This window comes from Amblyomma mixtum, chromosome 8 (genome assembly GCF_055824585.1).
Source record: "Amblyomma mixtum isolate Tamu chromosome 8, ASM5582458v1, whole genome shotgun sequence".
Taxonomy (NCBI): domain Eukaryota; kingdom Metazoa; phylum Arthropoda; class Arachnida; order Ixodida; family Ixodidae; genus Amblyomma; species Amblyomma mixtum.
The window spans coordinates 26,495,172-26,511,206 of NC_143019.1; the positions used below are offsets into that span (position 1 = coordinate 26,495,172).

The 16,035-nt window shown below is 48.4% G+C and overlaps 3 protein-coding genes across 3 annotated transcripts in view; 2 read left to right on the top strand and 1 right to left on the bottom strand.

Annotated features, from left to right (window-relative positions):
- The window catches only part of LOC149331785 (uncharacterized), a 297,794-nt gene that overhangs the window by 139,507 nt on the left and 142,252 nt on the right, over window positions 1-16,035 (top strand). The window lies entirely within an intron of this gene.
- The window catches only part of LOC149331788 (neprilysin-1-like), a 189,526-nt gene that overhangs the window by 85,835 nt on the left and 87,656 nt on the right, over window positions 1-16,035 (bottom strand). The gene's annotated exons all lie outside the window — the stretch shown is intronic.
- LOC149331790 (neprilysin-1-like) overlaps window positions 324-16,035 on the top strand; it is a 78,367-nt gene continuing 62,655 nt past the window's right edge. Inside the window, exons 1-2 of the mRNA XM_089555754.1 lie at window positions 324-475; window positions 782-901. The gene's annotated coding sequence lies outside the window, so the exon portion shown is untranslated. The remainder of the gene's footprint in view (window positions 476-781; window positions 902-16,035) is intronic.

The window sequence follows — 16,035 nt, forward strand, 5'->3', positions numbered from 1 at the left end:
CTGCGGTCCCACACTCGCGCATTTAAAAGACCGGCCGCTGGGAGTGAGGTGGTGGCGAATCGCGGCTACGGCCGTTTAGCTGTTTTTTCAGCCAGCGTCCGCTCCGGCGGACGCGGTTGTTGCTGCGACGCGCGTCTTTTCTTTCCTTTTTCTCTTTCCTCTGACCTTTCAACTCTCCTCTGTCTGCACGTGGCAGCGGTGCTGGCTCGGCTGGAGACAGTTGGCAGGCCCATGCTATTTTCTTTTCATCCTTCTCTCAGTCGCAACAACAACGACACAACCTTCAGCTCATGATGTTTCCCCATTTGGCAGGCAGATGTATACACGCTCGCGGAGTATTCGAGCACGCTGCAGATACATTCTTGTCAGGCCTGCGTCTCGACGTGTCCGCGTACGCTTCTGCATCGTCCTGCATTTCAATGCCTCCACCGTCACAGCTGCTTAAGCCGAGCAATGGAGCCTGATGAAAGGAGAGGTAGGAAGCGTCTTGCGTAAAGCGATCGCTTCGCGAGTGATGCGCCACAGCAGAAGACTGCTCGCCCCTGCCGACAACGCCATGATTATGCGGCCGCTCCCGAAAACGACAAGGCCGCCATGGTTCGCGGCTGCCTACCTAAGCCCGCACTATTGACTAGTACCATCTACAACCAATGTGTTATGCCCGTAAACATTTCATGCTTACTCTCCTCTCGGTTACGGGAGAGGCAGATATTTTTTTTATTTTTTCACTGTCTTGTTGTGTTAGGCGACGCATGTCACATCCGGAGCTTGATCCTTGCAGGGGTGCTACGTGGACAAGAACCAAACGAAAGAGTTGAACGTGTCCACTAACATCAGCGTCGTGAAGGGCTCCCCATATGAAGCCGCGTTCTGGGAGAGCCCGAAAACCGCGAAGGCAAAGGTGAGAGCACGGAAAGCTGTTCTGGCTGGCAGTGGTTGCGTGCTGTGATGTGTGGTTACCCAGCACGTGCTTGCTGGAGATGCTTTGCGGCAGCGATGGCAGTCGATGCCATCGCTGATAAAAAAAAATTGGCAGTGGCGTAGCTGTGGTTAAGCCTGGATATACAAGCGAAAAGGTTCATTTGCGCTTGCTTTGACGTCATGGCTGTCGCAGTTCGCGCATAATGCACTGGGAGCACCATGGTAACGGTGGAGGCGTTCGGCCGTCCACACACTGCCTGCACGGAGGCAGCGGAGGAGACGCGGGTGTAGTGACTACGGTGCTGTCTTGGAAGGTTTTTTTATGGACAGTGCTTTCCATTCCTTTCGGGTGTACACCAAGATATGAGACAGTCATTTCCTTCCCTTAAAACCAATTTTCGTTTCATTTCGTTTTCCTTAAGGCCCTTACGGCGCGGCGCGGTTCGGGTATCCACCGAGATATGAGAGAGGCAGACTTCTTTTCTTTACTTAAAACCAATTTTCTTTTCATTTTTCTTCGCTTACGGCGCGGTTCGGGTGTCCACCGAGATGTGTGTGTTTCATGGCGCACTTTCGTTTTTTATTTTTTGTTTGTGTGCTTATTTTTCATTTTTTCTTTTTATTTTTCCTTGTGTATCTTTAACTTTCCTTCTTTTTATTTTTTCACTTTTCCTTTTTCCTTTCTTTCTTGTATTTTTTCTTCACATTACATTTTCTGCAATTCTATTTATTTTTCGTTCGTTTTTTAATGATTTTTAATAATATTTCTATTTTGGCTATTTTATTCCTTTTATTTTATTTATGAAACACATTCATTCACTAGAACCGCCTTTATTCGTGCTCAAACCTTGAGCATTCGTGGCGGAGTGGTAGTGTCTCCTCTTCAAATGCCAAAGGCCCTGGTTCGACTCCCAGGCTCGACGCAGTTTCTTTTCAAGTAGTGACGTGGCGGCGGCGACAGCTACGGCCACCTGCGCCGCGCGTGACGTCACTCGGTTTCGCGCATGCGCAGAACTCGCCATTCGGTTTCACGGCGCACAGCATAAGCTTAGCTGGCTTCCGACCCTCGTAGTGAAGCTTTTCGCTTCAAAAAACCGTCACAGTTTCCAAGCAAAGTAGAAGCATCCTGTATTTCTGATTGCTAGTGCCCGGCCCGAAATGTGGCTTCGTCCCAGAGATGGCCTTCCCTCAGGGAAGTCCTTCAGAACATATCAGGGCTGTGTTAAGGTCATAGTCAAGGGTTCGACGAGGGATCATCTGGTCAGGCATTAGTTGAAGTAAAAGTGTAACAGGCCACTGAATAAATCAAAGAAAAAATTGGCTGTAATTTAGCTCTCGTTGAACCTGGAGGATTGCGAAAGCAACTTCTGCGCATTACGTACGCTGCCCACAGTGTCGCCGTCTCGCGTGCACGACCATACTGCGCATGCGCGAGGAGCAAGTGACGTCACTACGCACAGCTGGCGTGCCTCACCGCGCGCGCTCGCCTTTCTTTCCTTAAAATGATCGGAGTGTAAAACGTGGCCAACGCCAATGAACACAACGAACGCCGACGGCATATGGCTTCAGCGCCGCGTTTCTGGCGTAACGTTGTAATGCCAACGCATGTCTGGAGTATCCGGGTTCGAACCCGACCCCGGCGGCCGCGTTTCGATGGAGGCGAAACGCAAAAGGCGCCCGTGTGCTCTGCGATGACAGTGTACGTTAAAGATCCCCAAGTGGTCGAAATTATTCCGGAGACCTCCACTACGGCACCTCTTTCTCTCTTTCTTCTTTCGCTCCCACCTTCCTCCCTTCCCTTACGGCTCGGTTCAGGTGTCCGCCGATATATGTGAGACAGATACTGCGCCATTTCCTTTCCTCAAAAATCAATTTAATTATTTTTACACCTGTCACTACCGCCACTTAGCTTAAAGCCTGGTTGAGATGTCAACTGTTCTAAGAGGGCAGTTATGCGCCTTCCCTCTGGTTCAGGTGTCCACCGAGATGTGGACACCTGGCCCTCACCTCATGCTACGTATATCCTGGCATAGGAGAGCTAAGCCACTCCCAATTTTATGTACACCACAAACTACGCAGATCGCTACTGCGCATCAGAGAGAGAGAGAGATGGAGAGTGTCGGCGAGGCGATGGAGAGCACGCTGCAGCGGCGGCCTCGGCGCGCCAGCCATGCGCCGTGTGACGCCACCCGCTCCTCGCGCATGCGCAGCATGGCTTTTCCAGAGCTCCGCGAAATGGCTCGGCGACTGGCGTAGTGTTTCTTTCGCAACAAAAATTGTTTCGAACCCGTACGCGTTCGTTGTTCACAATGAGGCTAGGAGACCACGCTGTCGAAACTTGAATGCGCAGAATATGGCGTAATGAGATGGGCGGCATCGTTCATGGTGAGAGGCTCCGAGAGGCCTCTCGGAGCTGGACACGCCTGTCAATATGCAAGTCTGTGGTGCTTAACAAAGCAGAGGGCGCATCTGGGCGTTCTATTTTCTTACTGAGTACCTGTTCATCGTACTTAATTTGTTTTCGTGTGGGTCGCACTCCCTCTATATTTTTTATGTGTATTTCTCTGCTATGTGCTTTGTGTTTCTCGCTGACCTGTTCTGTACCCACCCCTATAAAAGGGGATGTAGTAACAAAGTAAAATCACTCCTGAAGAAGATCGGTCTTCCGATGGAAATGTCGAGTCAAAAAAATATGTTTCCTTTAACGAAGCGTATACTTCGCTATATACTCCTGTAAGCAGTCAAGTGCTTCATGCTCTCGCAACCCATATATAGTAGTAGTACAAGACCTTTATTCGGCCATAATTTACAGGCCGAGCATGTCGACCGCCTGGGCGATCAGAAGTCGCTGTTCTTCCTCCCCTTCAGCGCCAAGCCAGTCAAGCCAGGTGGTGATGGATAAAGAAGGTGGGGGGGGGGGGGGGTAGGAACCTGACTGCTGAGCAGCCGGGCAATACAAGAGGCAATGGGCCAGGTCCGCATAGATACAGGGGCAGTTGGGACAGGAAGGGTCTGTTCGATAGCGACAGAGAAAGGCGAGACGGGGTGATAACTGCGTTCATTTGGATGTGCCGAAGAAGGCGAGCCTCCGGCACCGTGAGCGATGGATGAGGGGGAGGGTAAAGGCGTTTGTCTAGGCGGAGTTCGAGGTAGACCTCTTTTATGGTACGGCGAAGGGTGAGTCTCCCACCATCCTCCGAGGGCTTGGGCCAGGGGATCAACGGTGCCCGGAAAAGTGTGTCGCGGGCGAGATGATGGGCCAGCTCATTGCCGTCAATTCCTGAATGCCCATGGAACCCAGCGGAGGAAAATGATGGAAGGCTGCAATGCGGAGACCGCTCGTTCGACCTCCTGTTGGAGAGAAGGGGTTAGGGTGCGTTTCTGTACGTGGTGTATAGCGGCTTATGAGTCTGAATAGACTGTGTACTCTTGAAGAGAGGGAAGAAGAGTAAATGACTGAAGGACATGTGCAATGGCGAGGACCTCGAGGGACAGTGCATCCGGAGGGTGTAGATACGGCCCGCTGGTGTGGGTTTCAGGAGCGGGGAGGTGGGGATGGCACATGGCGTAGCCGCAGGAACCTCGAGGAGCCACGAAGGAGGCATTCGTGTAGGCTACACCCTGGGTATCAAAGAGAGGGGAATGGTGCTGCGCGGCCGCTTGACGACGGCCGGCGCGCAGGATGGGGGACATGTTGTTCGGGATGGGGAGGATACGAAGATTGGGAGCCGGGGTTGGAATAGGAGAGGTAAAAGGGGCGATGGGAATGGGCGAGATACCCGCTTGATTCAGTAACCACTGACCCTGACGGGTAAGGGAATGCCGAACAAGCTGCGAGTCATGATGGAGAGAGAGAAGAGAACGGAGAGGATGTAAGAGGCCTGTGGCAAACATCTTAGCGGTAGAGGTAGTGATAGGGAGGTTGAGAGTTGATTTGTAGTAGAGTCCCACAAGGGCTGTCTCGAGAGTGTTAAGTTGAGCCTGATTGAAGGAAATGTAGGGTGCAAAGTACAAGACCTTGTTGAGGGCCAGCGCGTGGGCAACTCGGCACGCGTGAGCCTCGTGGAGACCTGAGCGCCGAGTGACCACGCGCCGCAGTAAGTGAGTTACGGAGTGGCAGGTGGTGACAGTGCGGTGGAGGGCTTGCACATTCTTAGCCACATGCAAAGGAAAGCCAAGAACTTTGCACTGCGTGAGAGAGAGAGAGAAAAGCTTTATTTCAACAGGAATTCGGGGCCCGATCCAGGGTCCCCGCACGACCCCACTGCACTCAAGTGTTTATGTTCCGAAGGTCCATAACACTGGCAGCACGGCCGGTGGCGATGGTCTGCACGGCCGGGTCCACCGAGCGCAGCAGGGTCTCCCAGTCCTCCCAGGTCTTGAGGTTCTCTAGGTCCCGCGGGGGAGGGTCCGCCGGGCAGAGGGAAAGGATGTGGAGGGAAGAAGCGAAGGATTCCGGGCTGAGGGCGCAAGCAGGTGTGGGGAAGGAGGGATGATAGTGGGTTAGGGTTAGGGTAGGGGCGAGGGGAGAGTGTGTGTCTGTAATCTGCGCCAGAGTGTTGCTTGTCATCTAGGGAGGGGTGGGGCGGGGGGTAGAGATGGCGTGAGGCTGTGTATGCCTGGGTCAGCTCACTGAATGAGTGCATGCGCTCCTTCGTGAATCCCCGATCCGAGGCCATCTGAGCCCGGTTTTATGAACCTCGGGCTAGAAGGATGGCGGCCTCGTTTCCGGGATTCCCGGAGTGCGCAGGAATCCATATCACCTCCACTTGGCGGGGCGGGGGTGCATCGGGCGAGTCCAGTATGTCAAAAGCAGGGACATGAACTCGGCCTCGAGCAAAATTTGGAATCCAAGTTTTAGAGTCACTTAAAATATACCGGGCTTCCGTGCGAGTGATAGCAAGTGCAATGGCGGCTTCCTCTGCAGCCTCTGGGGACGTGTCGGGAGGGAGAGCTAGTGTGAGGAGGGTGGATGAAGAGGAGTCCACCGCAGCTGCTGTCGCTTCATCACCCGTGCAGGCAGCGTCCACCCACACAGCGTCCGGCTCGGGGCCGTACGCTCGCCTTCGCACGGGCTCTGCGTGACGACAGGAATGGGAGAGCCAGAAAGGTGGAGAGAGACGAAGTGGTTGTGTGAGCGCTGGTAGGAGGAATGGTTGAGAAGGAGAAACTCGGATTTTTCAGGAGCAGGAGAGAGGCCAGCGGTGTTGAGAAAGGAGTCAATGAGATCTAGGCCACGTTGCAGGGTGTCCTGTACGTGACCGGGACAGCGCGACGAACACCACAGAGTGATGTCATCGGCGTAAAATATATGATGCAGGTCGGGAATTTCAGCTAGCTGGGAGGCGAGAGGGGCCATAGTAAGATTGAAAAGGGTAGGAGAGAGAACAGCACCTTGAGGAGTGCCACGGGTGAGGTGGTGGGTGTCGGACAGGTGGGTGTCTACTCGAAAGCGAGCTACACGTTGAGAGAGAAATGAACGGATATAAGAGTACATGCGGGGGCCACAGTCTAGGTTGTCAAGTTGGGAAAGGATGTGGTCGTGGCAAACACTGTCGAAGGCCTTGCGAACATCGACGGTCACAAGTGCGTGATTTTGAGTGGGAGTAGGTGACAGAAAGGTGTGCTGGAGAATCAGAAACATGTCCTGTGCACAGACGCTGCGTCGGAACCCGATGAGGGAATGTGGGAAGAACTTCCTCGCCTCGAGAAAATAAGAGAGGTGAGTCAAAGCCATTCGCTCAAGGGTCGTACCAACACACGATGTCAGGGAGATTGGGCGGAGGTTAGAGAGAGAGGAAGGTTCGCCCGGCTTTGGAATCATAGAAATGAGGGAGGAGGTCCACGAGCGCGGCAGGTAACCGCTGTTCCAGGCCTCATTGTAGGTTTGAAGGAGGAATTGTTTGGCGCAGTCAGGAAGGTTGCGAAGTGTGGTATATGTAATGGCATCCTCACCGGGAGCCGAGCGTGTAGCATTAGCAGCCAGTTCCGATTCGAGCTCTCTGATAGTGAAGGAGTGGTCCAGATCGGGGTTAGGTCCGCCCGAGTACATCGGATAGGAGAGTGCCAGGGGGGGGGGGGGAGGTAGAGAGGCGAGCTGATCAAAAACCTCAGAGGGGAGTCCCCTTAGTGAGGGCTTTAGCTAGAGTGGGAGCAAGGGCAGGCTTAGTGCCAAGGAGGGATTTGAAGAGGGACCATGTGGATCGCGAATGCAAAGCAGAGTCAAGACGGTCTTAAAGAGCACTCCAACGAGAGTGCTCGAGTGAGGCGCAGTGGGTGACGATCTCGGCCCGCAGAGCAGTTATCCGGGAGGAGAGTTGGGCATTGGGGGGTTGGGAGCGAAAGGAGCGTTGAAGACGTTTACGGCGACGCCATAAACGGAGATGAGGATATGGGTCTGGGACTGTGTGACGAGTGCGAATGCGAATGCGACGGCTACTGGACGTGAGCGCTGCAGTGATGAGCGACGTCCAGTCGTCGTAGGACTGAAAGGAGTCGGAGGCGAGATTAGTGCGGAAGGCGTGCCAGTCAGTGTGTATGACCGGATGACATTGAGGGATGTGGGAAAGAGAGGTGTTAATATGGACGAAAAGTGGTCATTGAGAAGAGTTTCGGCTGTCACCTGCCAGTGAAAAGAAAGTGAACCCCGAGAGAAAGTGAGGTCAGGTGTCGTGGGGCGCTGTGAGGCAGTGCCCGCTCGAGTAGGGCAGCCAGGAGTATTAAGAAGGGTGACGTGGCGTTCCTGGGCCAGACAGTGGAGGAGGCGGCCGGGTTTGAGGGTTTGAGGGGAGCCCCAGAGTGTATGAGGGGCATTGAAGTCACCACCAAAGAGGAGATGGGAGTTAGAAGGAAGAGAGTGAAGGAACTTGCCCAGGGCAGAGAATAAAGAGTAGGTGACAGGGGGGTTGTAGAAAGACAAAAGGGGGAGTGAGACGCGAGAAGGGTGGTAACAAACCACACCGACTAAATATTTAAGGAGGGTGGAGGGGATATCAAGTGGCTCCACGAGCACGTCGCTGCGTACGCAAGTGGTGTGGACGTAGTGGCATGGTAGGTGCGGTAGCCTGGGACAGTGCGGGCAGTCCGAGTCTCCTGGAGAAGGAGAAAATGTGGCAGGGAGGGTCGGGTGAGGAGATATTGGTGGAGAGGGGTCTTATTGTGGCGAAGATTTCGGCAGTTCCACTGCACAATCTCGAGGTCCTCGCCAAACGCCATTATGATAGTGGAGAGGTAGAGGCTCGCAATGGTACGCGTTCCTTCTTTTTTGCTGGGGACAGTGACTCATGTTCGGATTGGAGCATAGAAGTGAAGGAGATATATATATATATATATATATATATATATATATATATATATATATATATATATATATATATATATATGCCGCCGCGGTGGCTCAGTGGCTATGGTGCTCGGCTGCTGGCCCGAAAGACGCGGGTTCGATCCCGGTCGCAGCGGCTGAATTTCTTTGGAGGAGAAATTCGAGGCCCGTGTACTGTGCGATGTCAGTGCACGTTAAAGAACCCCAGGTGGTCGAAATTTCCGGAGCCCTCCACTACGGCGTCTCTCATAGCCTTAGTCGCTTTGAGACGTTAAACCCCATAAACCAACCATATACGAGGGGGGACCCAAAAGAAACCGGATTTTTCGTATAAAAACTTTATTTATTAACTCTTGCAAAAAATTCCTTCAGTCACCTTCAAAGTACTCTCCATGAAATACGATGCACTTATCAAGTCTTTTTTCCCACTGTTTGAAGCATTTCTGGAACTCTTCAACTTTGATATCGTCCGGTGCCCTCTGCGAAGCTGTTTATACGGCCACCACATCACCAAAACGCTTATCTTTTAGACTTTTGTTCATTCTCGGAAAGAGAAAAAGTCGCACGGGGCTAGGTCTGGTAAATATGGAGGGTGGGGAACGACAGACCATCCCCGATAGGTCAAATAGTGGGTCACTCGTAAGGCCGTGTGTGCGGGGGCGTTGTCGTGATGAAGGAACCAGTCACCTGATCGCCAACGTTCCTTGCGTTTCCTCCGCACATCCTCTCGCAGACGTTTTAAAACTTCCAAATAAAAGTGTTTGTTAACAGTCTTGCCAGGGGGACCAAATTCCTGGTGCAAAATTCCACGAACATCACAAAAGACAATGATCATTGTCTTCACATTCGACTTCAACTGCCTTGCTGTTTTTGGTCTCGGGGAGTTGGGAGACTTCCACTGGCTTAACGCTTGCTTAGTTTCTGGATCATACCCCTAACACCAACTCTCATCACCTGTATTGACTTTGGTGAAGAAGTATGGATCACTTTCAATCTCTTTTTTTTTAATCCCTACTCAAATTTAATCGAATGTTCTTTTGATCCTGTCTGAGAATGCGAGGAAGAAATTTAGCGAAAACACGTCTCATTTGCAACTGCTCAGTCAAAATTCGCTGACAGGAGCTCCAACTCACCCCTGTCTCTTCTGAAATTTGGTCGATCGTGAAACGACCATCTTTGTTCCTTTTTGGCGGATTTTTTCAACGTTTTCATCGTTTCGAGACGTTGACGGATGCCCAGAACGAACATGGTCTTCGACACTCATCTCACAACGTTCGAAGCGCCCAAACCACTCGGAAACTTGTGTGCGGCTCATAGCACCCTCTTTAAAAGCCTGTTGCAACATTTGGTAAGCTTCCGTTGCCGATTTTTCAAGCAGGAAACAAAACTTCAAACACACTCCCTGTTCTTTTAAATTTGCCATAAAGATTTCGCAGGCGGAACAAAGTAACTGCAAGCGAAACACAACACTACGCTCAAATGTTTGCCTACAAATTTATGTCGTCTGAACAGCTGTTTCGTGAAGGGCTCTGCTAATCCCATCTAGCGGTAGAACTCTCTACTACGTCTACGAATGGTAGCGCGCTCTCAGTTCGGTTTCTTTTCGGTCCCCCCTCGTATATATATATATATATATATATATCCCATAAACCAACCATATATATATATATATATATATATATATATATATATATATATATATATATATATATATATATGTGTGTGTGTGTGTGTGTGTGTGTGTGTGTGTGTGTGTGTGTGTGTGTGTGTGTGTGTGTGTGTGTGTGTGTGTGTGTGTGTGTGTGTGTGTGTGTGTTTAAAGCGATACGCTGAGTGGATATCATTTTTCTTGACGATAATCTTTACAAAGTCCCTATACACTAACTAGTTGCCACAAGATTGGCGATGCGCAGTCGTAACACCTGTTTTTAAAAACGGCGACCGACTACTCGCAAATAATTATCGCCCGATTTCCCTGACAAGGATCAGCTGTAAACTATTGGAACATATCATAAGTAAACATATACTAACTTTCCTCGAGGATAACGCGTTCTTTTATCAGCATCAGCACGAGTTCCGAAGAGGGCTACCTACCATAACACAGCTCATTGAAACGATTCATGATTTTAGTTCAGCCATAGATGCCCAAGAAAAAATAGATGTCATTTGCGTAGATTTTGCAAGAGCATTTGACAAGGTTCCACACAGTAAATTACTTATCAATTTACACAAAGCAGGAATTAGCGAAACCATTCTTAAGTGGATTAAAGCCTATTTGAACAATCGCAGGCAAGTTGTGCATGTGGATGATTGTTTTTATTGTACACTAGAAGTATTTTCTGGCGTTCCTCAAGGGTCGGTTTTAGCTCCATTACTGTTCCTAATTTATATTAATGATGTTAACGAGGTTACCGAGTCTCCCGTAGAATTGAAGCTTTTTGCAGATGACTGTTTAATTTATTCTCGAATTACACAAGCTGCCGACCAGATTAGAATAAACCGTGTCCTTCATTCCTTGCATCTTTGGTGCGAAAAATGGGGAATGGAAATTACACCAAATCAACTTTTACGCATATAACTAATAAGAAGACTGTGCAGTTATTTTCTTATAATGTTGGAAAAAATAATCTAAAAAATGTTGATACCTTCGAGTATTTAGGCTTCACAATTACACATAATCTGCAGTGGCATAAACATATTAAAAATGTGTGCTCGACAGCTTCCCAAAAACTTTACTTTCTGAGGAAGAAATTGGAACATGCAACAAAAGATGTCAAATTGATAGCTTACAAAACATTCATCCGCCCATCCTTGGAGTACGCTTGTGTTGTCTGGAGCCCGCACCAAAAAGTTCTAAAAGGTAAACTGGAACGAATTCAAAGAATGGCCGCTCGTTTTATTTCGTCAAGATACAGAAGAAAGGACTCAGTGACGGAAATGCTGAACTCATGTGGGCTCGAGTCACTTGAAAATTGATGGAAAAAATCAAGGCTAAAGCTTTTCATTCAAATAATTCAAGGCCACTTTAAGATAAAATCAGATAGATATGTTCAGCCTCCGGGAAGACAGCGCGAGAACAAACCACACTCGATCATTCAAGCCTTACGACTCACGTGTTGATGTTTTTCGTTACTCTTTTTTTCCTGATGTCATCGAAATTTGGAATGCTTTGCCTGTTGAAGTTGTCGAGCAATCGGACGTGCACAAGTTCGAACGTTCTATCGACATTTTGTGTCGGGGGCACCCAACTTGATGTTATGAGATATGAATTTTGTCTGTTGTACATTGCTTTGTATTCCCTCCCTGTAACGACCCTCAAGCGAGGGTTAACAGTATCAATATATATATATATATATATATATATATATATATATATATATATATATATATATATATATATATATATATATATATAGTTGCAGGAGGTCTTGTCGTTCAATGGGCCAGGAAGACTTGTAGAAGAAGGGGTCACAACCTTGCAATTATCTTAATACCGACAGTTTCGGACGGAGGACCGTCCTTCCTCAGGGTATACACAAGAATGAACACAATTTCTCATTTTCTACGCAGCGTGCGCAAAGGGTGAGGTGAAACCACTCTCTCTCCCGTTAGTGGAAAGGGACGCAAAGTCAGTATAAGACGCAAGTGCTCCAGTCCATTTAGGGGGAAGAGGGTGACGGTTGCGAAGGGCAGGGAATGGGAAAAAACATATATGCACAAAAATATAAAAATAAAGGAAGCAAAAGTAACATTAAAAAATAAAAATAAATATAGGAAGGCAACGGCGGAGGCTTGGGTAACAAAGCTATAGAAATAGATAGGGAGGGAACTAGTTGCTTCTCAGTAGGAATGTTTCGAGAGCAGCTCCCTTCGGTGTGGGTGGTGAACCCAGCAGAATTAACACAAACAATATTCTAACAAGGAAAGTACAAAGCAAAACCACAAATAAAACAAAAAAAGAAACACAAAGAGAAGAAAGAAACAAGCGCACGCATGCATGTGTACAGTGTATAACATCACAGAACGGACCGCTCCCCAGCGGTGTAGGTGTTTTGGACCGTTGTAACGTGAGTTACGAGTCAGCCACAAAATTTAGAGCTGTTTAAGACAAGCCCGTTATCGCCACGGCGGAAGCGCGGCGCCGCGGTCGAGGGAGGCAGGGCGGCCGGCCAGACGCCGTGCGGGAACCCGATCCCGCAGCCGAGTGCCGCGGCGTCCGACCCACAGTAGGCCATATATATACATGTATATAGCATTAAGTGGGCATGCAATTAAACGCGTCCGTTAAGGAACCCCTCTCGGCCATGTTACTCCACTGCGTTAGCAGTATAGCTCTCTCTCGGCGGAAACTCTGTTGCTTGTGTGAAACCCACACCCGTCAGCGAGCAGATCGGGGCGCCTCCCGGGTACGGAAGGTGCGCGGTGGGTGCAGCTGTGGATACCCTCCTGTGAGCCCGCTCCCACCCACTGCACCCTCGAGAAGCTCTATCCTCCACCTACCCACCCAGCAGAGAAGTGAAAATCAAAGACGCAATGTGAAAGCGATCAACGTAGAAGCGAAACGTAAAATTATTAGTGCTAAAGCTGTTTTTCCTCGTTACATCACGGGGTCAGCAAGTGGGCAACAACCCCGTAAGGGAAACTTAAACACGAAACATTCTCAAGTGCGCCCATGACGGCATTGCAATAGTTCAGTTAGTAAAGCGTAGGGGGTTCAGAAAATATTCAGCTGTTAGTGGCGCACTGTTTAATCCCCTTCTACCCTCCTATGTTCTTTTCGTTTTTGATTGTTACTACGACCATCCCCTTATACAAAAGGTCCATAAACTGTCCATAGGCTTCGTATTGACTTTTGCGTTCCTATATATATTTCTTTTGGTTTGTTCATAGTCTATAAACTACCTAAAGAAAAAGTCTACTAAAAGTGCATGACCATAAATCTATAGATTGTCCATAGATTCTATATAAAATTTATAGTGCCTATAAACTTAGTCTGTAGCATTTGTATATAGGAAGTCTAATTAATACACAAAAGTCTATGGAAAGTCTATGGACTGTATAAAGAAATTTTTTTCTGAGGATCCATGCCGGTGTCCTGCAAGATGTAGAGGGCGCAACATAGGATGATGTGTATTTAAGTGATGAGGCCGGAGATCACACTGAATTTTATAGCATTGCACAAGCAATCAGGAGGAAGAAACAGAGTGAGGTGACGGGCTAGTTGGTCATTCATAACAATTTCAACAGCGCAAGCTACACACGAACACAGGACGAGAAAACATACACATGAGCGCTGAACTGCCACTTTATTTGAGAAAGGGGCTAAACTCTACATATATACCGTTAAGGAACCGCCCATCATTTACCCTGGTGGGCGGTTCCTTGAGGGTATATATGTAGAGGTTGGCGCCTTTCTCAAAAAAACTTGCAGTTCAGCGCTCGTGTGTGTGTTTTCTCGTCCTGTGTTCGTGTGTAGCTTGCGCTGTTGAAATTATTAATCAGGAGAATAATCTCGCTCATTAGGACATACTGCGCCTTAAGTGGGGAAGACGTCGTAGCATATGCGTGCAATGACTGACAGCTTGATCCCTACAATCTTGAGAGAGCGGTAATCGGGGAGCTAGAAAAGCTAAAATATGAAAAGTGCAAACTTTGTGGGCTGGAATGCTTCGCGGAAAGCACAGCTTAGAAAATACAGGCTAATAACTCCACTTACGCGAAATAAATTGTAATGTGGAGAGGATTAAGGAGCAAGAGCTTAATGAAGGATAGAGAAAAAAAGCGTTAAGAATATAATTGGACAAGTGAGCAGCAGGATCGGCGCATGAAGAGATTAGGATAATGCCAACTACGATGTCATTAGCCGTAAGTAGGTGAGGGATTATACGGGATGTTTCACCTAAGACTACGCAATTTTTAAAAGTCGGCTTTTTGAGTCAAAAGACCACTTCCTCAGCCATATCATTGTCAGATGTGCAGTACATCAGAATACAGCTAAGATGTGCTAACAGGCTGGTGGACTAATATTGAATATTTAACATTTTAACTCTAATTCGTATGCGCTCATTAATTATTTACAGGCGCGTAGCCACCGTATATATGTGATATCCATATCAGGTTTTAAGAATGTCAAAAACGTGCTTACCCTCGGCGCTGTGGCCAACAAATTTTTGCTATTGCGACGAGTTACGTGCACTGGAGAGTTTGCTTCCCCTGCAAGCTTGGCGAAAATGCATATATTTTGGCGCGATGTAGCCGAAATTTTTGGGCGCCACAGCGCCGAGGGCAACCATGTTTTCTAAGTTCTAAACACAGATATAGATATTACTTGAGGTGTGTTGCACGTCGCTTTAATAATTAATGAGTTTAACAGTAATAGTTCCAAAGTTGACTATTTAGTGCCAGTTCACCAAACTGCTAGTTAGAACGCCGTAGCCGCATTCTGATGTGTTCCACCGCTGACAGTGCTGTGCAGGAAAAAAAAACTCTTCAATGACAAAAGGCCTATTTTTAAAAATTGTGCAAAGTCTTAAGTCAAACACCCTGTATAGGGATGCATACTTAAAGCAAGAACATGAAATTCATGTCGCGGGTGGTGCGGTGGTGCACAGGAAATTTAAACACCGGTGTTAATGAAACCCTGTTCACAGGGACCCTGGTGTTAAGTGTTTGATCGACCTACTGGAGATGGTACAACACAAATCATCGTGCTTTATTCTCTCTGAATTCCGGCGTACGTCAAGCGTAACGGCTATGAAGACGACAATGGGGCCTAACTTCACTTGCATCACGACGCAGGATTGCACGCCTGTGCCTTTTTCACAAAATATTTCACCATGGGTGCATTCGCTACGAGTTACTTTTTCCCCCTTCATATATTTCACGCCGCACAGATCACATACGTAAGGTAGGCATTTCTACATGCAAAACTAAAACATTCTCGGAAACTTTTATTCCTTGCACGTTATATGACTGGCACCACCTTCCTTCTTCAGTAGTTTTAGTCAAGACCTACTGAACTACAGACCTGCACATATGGCGGGGTCCTATGGAGCAGCGTGCGCCAACTTTCGTTACCTTATTGGCCGTTGAGGGCGCTCGGTTGACCTGTTCGTCTGCTTTCATCATCATCATCGTTTGCCAATTTGAGCAAGATATTTAATACATTTGTTTCGTCTTCTTCTGCTGTCTTAACATCAACGATAAAAATATCCACAATAACGACTTTTTTCGCTCTGGATGAGTATAAGAAACGTCTTTCTTTGTATCCGCTTTCTTTTCGTCAGCACCACCGTGCCTACCATAGATAAATGGATGTTAATGATTACGTGGACAAACGACGAAACTGCCTTGTTTGAAATAAAATGATAGAGAAGGCCATCTTGTTCAACAGGTATAATGTAGCGCCACGCTTACCGTAGGTGCCTTTTCCTAGCGGCAAAAGGCATGAACTAGAACATGCGGGCTCGAGCAGTGCCAAATGTGCAGGTCTGTAGTTCAGTAGGTCTTGGTTTTAGTATTGCGAGCTTTGCGTAATTACGTGCATAGCAGAATAGCAGGTCCAGAGTGCGCATGCGCAGAACGCTAATGGGGAAATAGCGTTTGCGTACGAACGCAATCGGCAGTTGCGGCTTTTGCGCCCTTAGCGTGAAAACATGGCGGCGTCCTTCCAAGCGAGAGCCGCCCGCTTCAGCCAATTCAGCAGTCCTTGCGATTCCGGTCGGCATGTTTACCGGCAACTACTGGTGTTGTTGCTTTTCGCTATGACTTACCTTGCTTCGACTGTAAAGTTT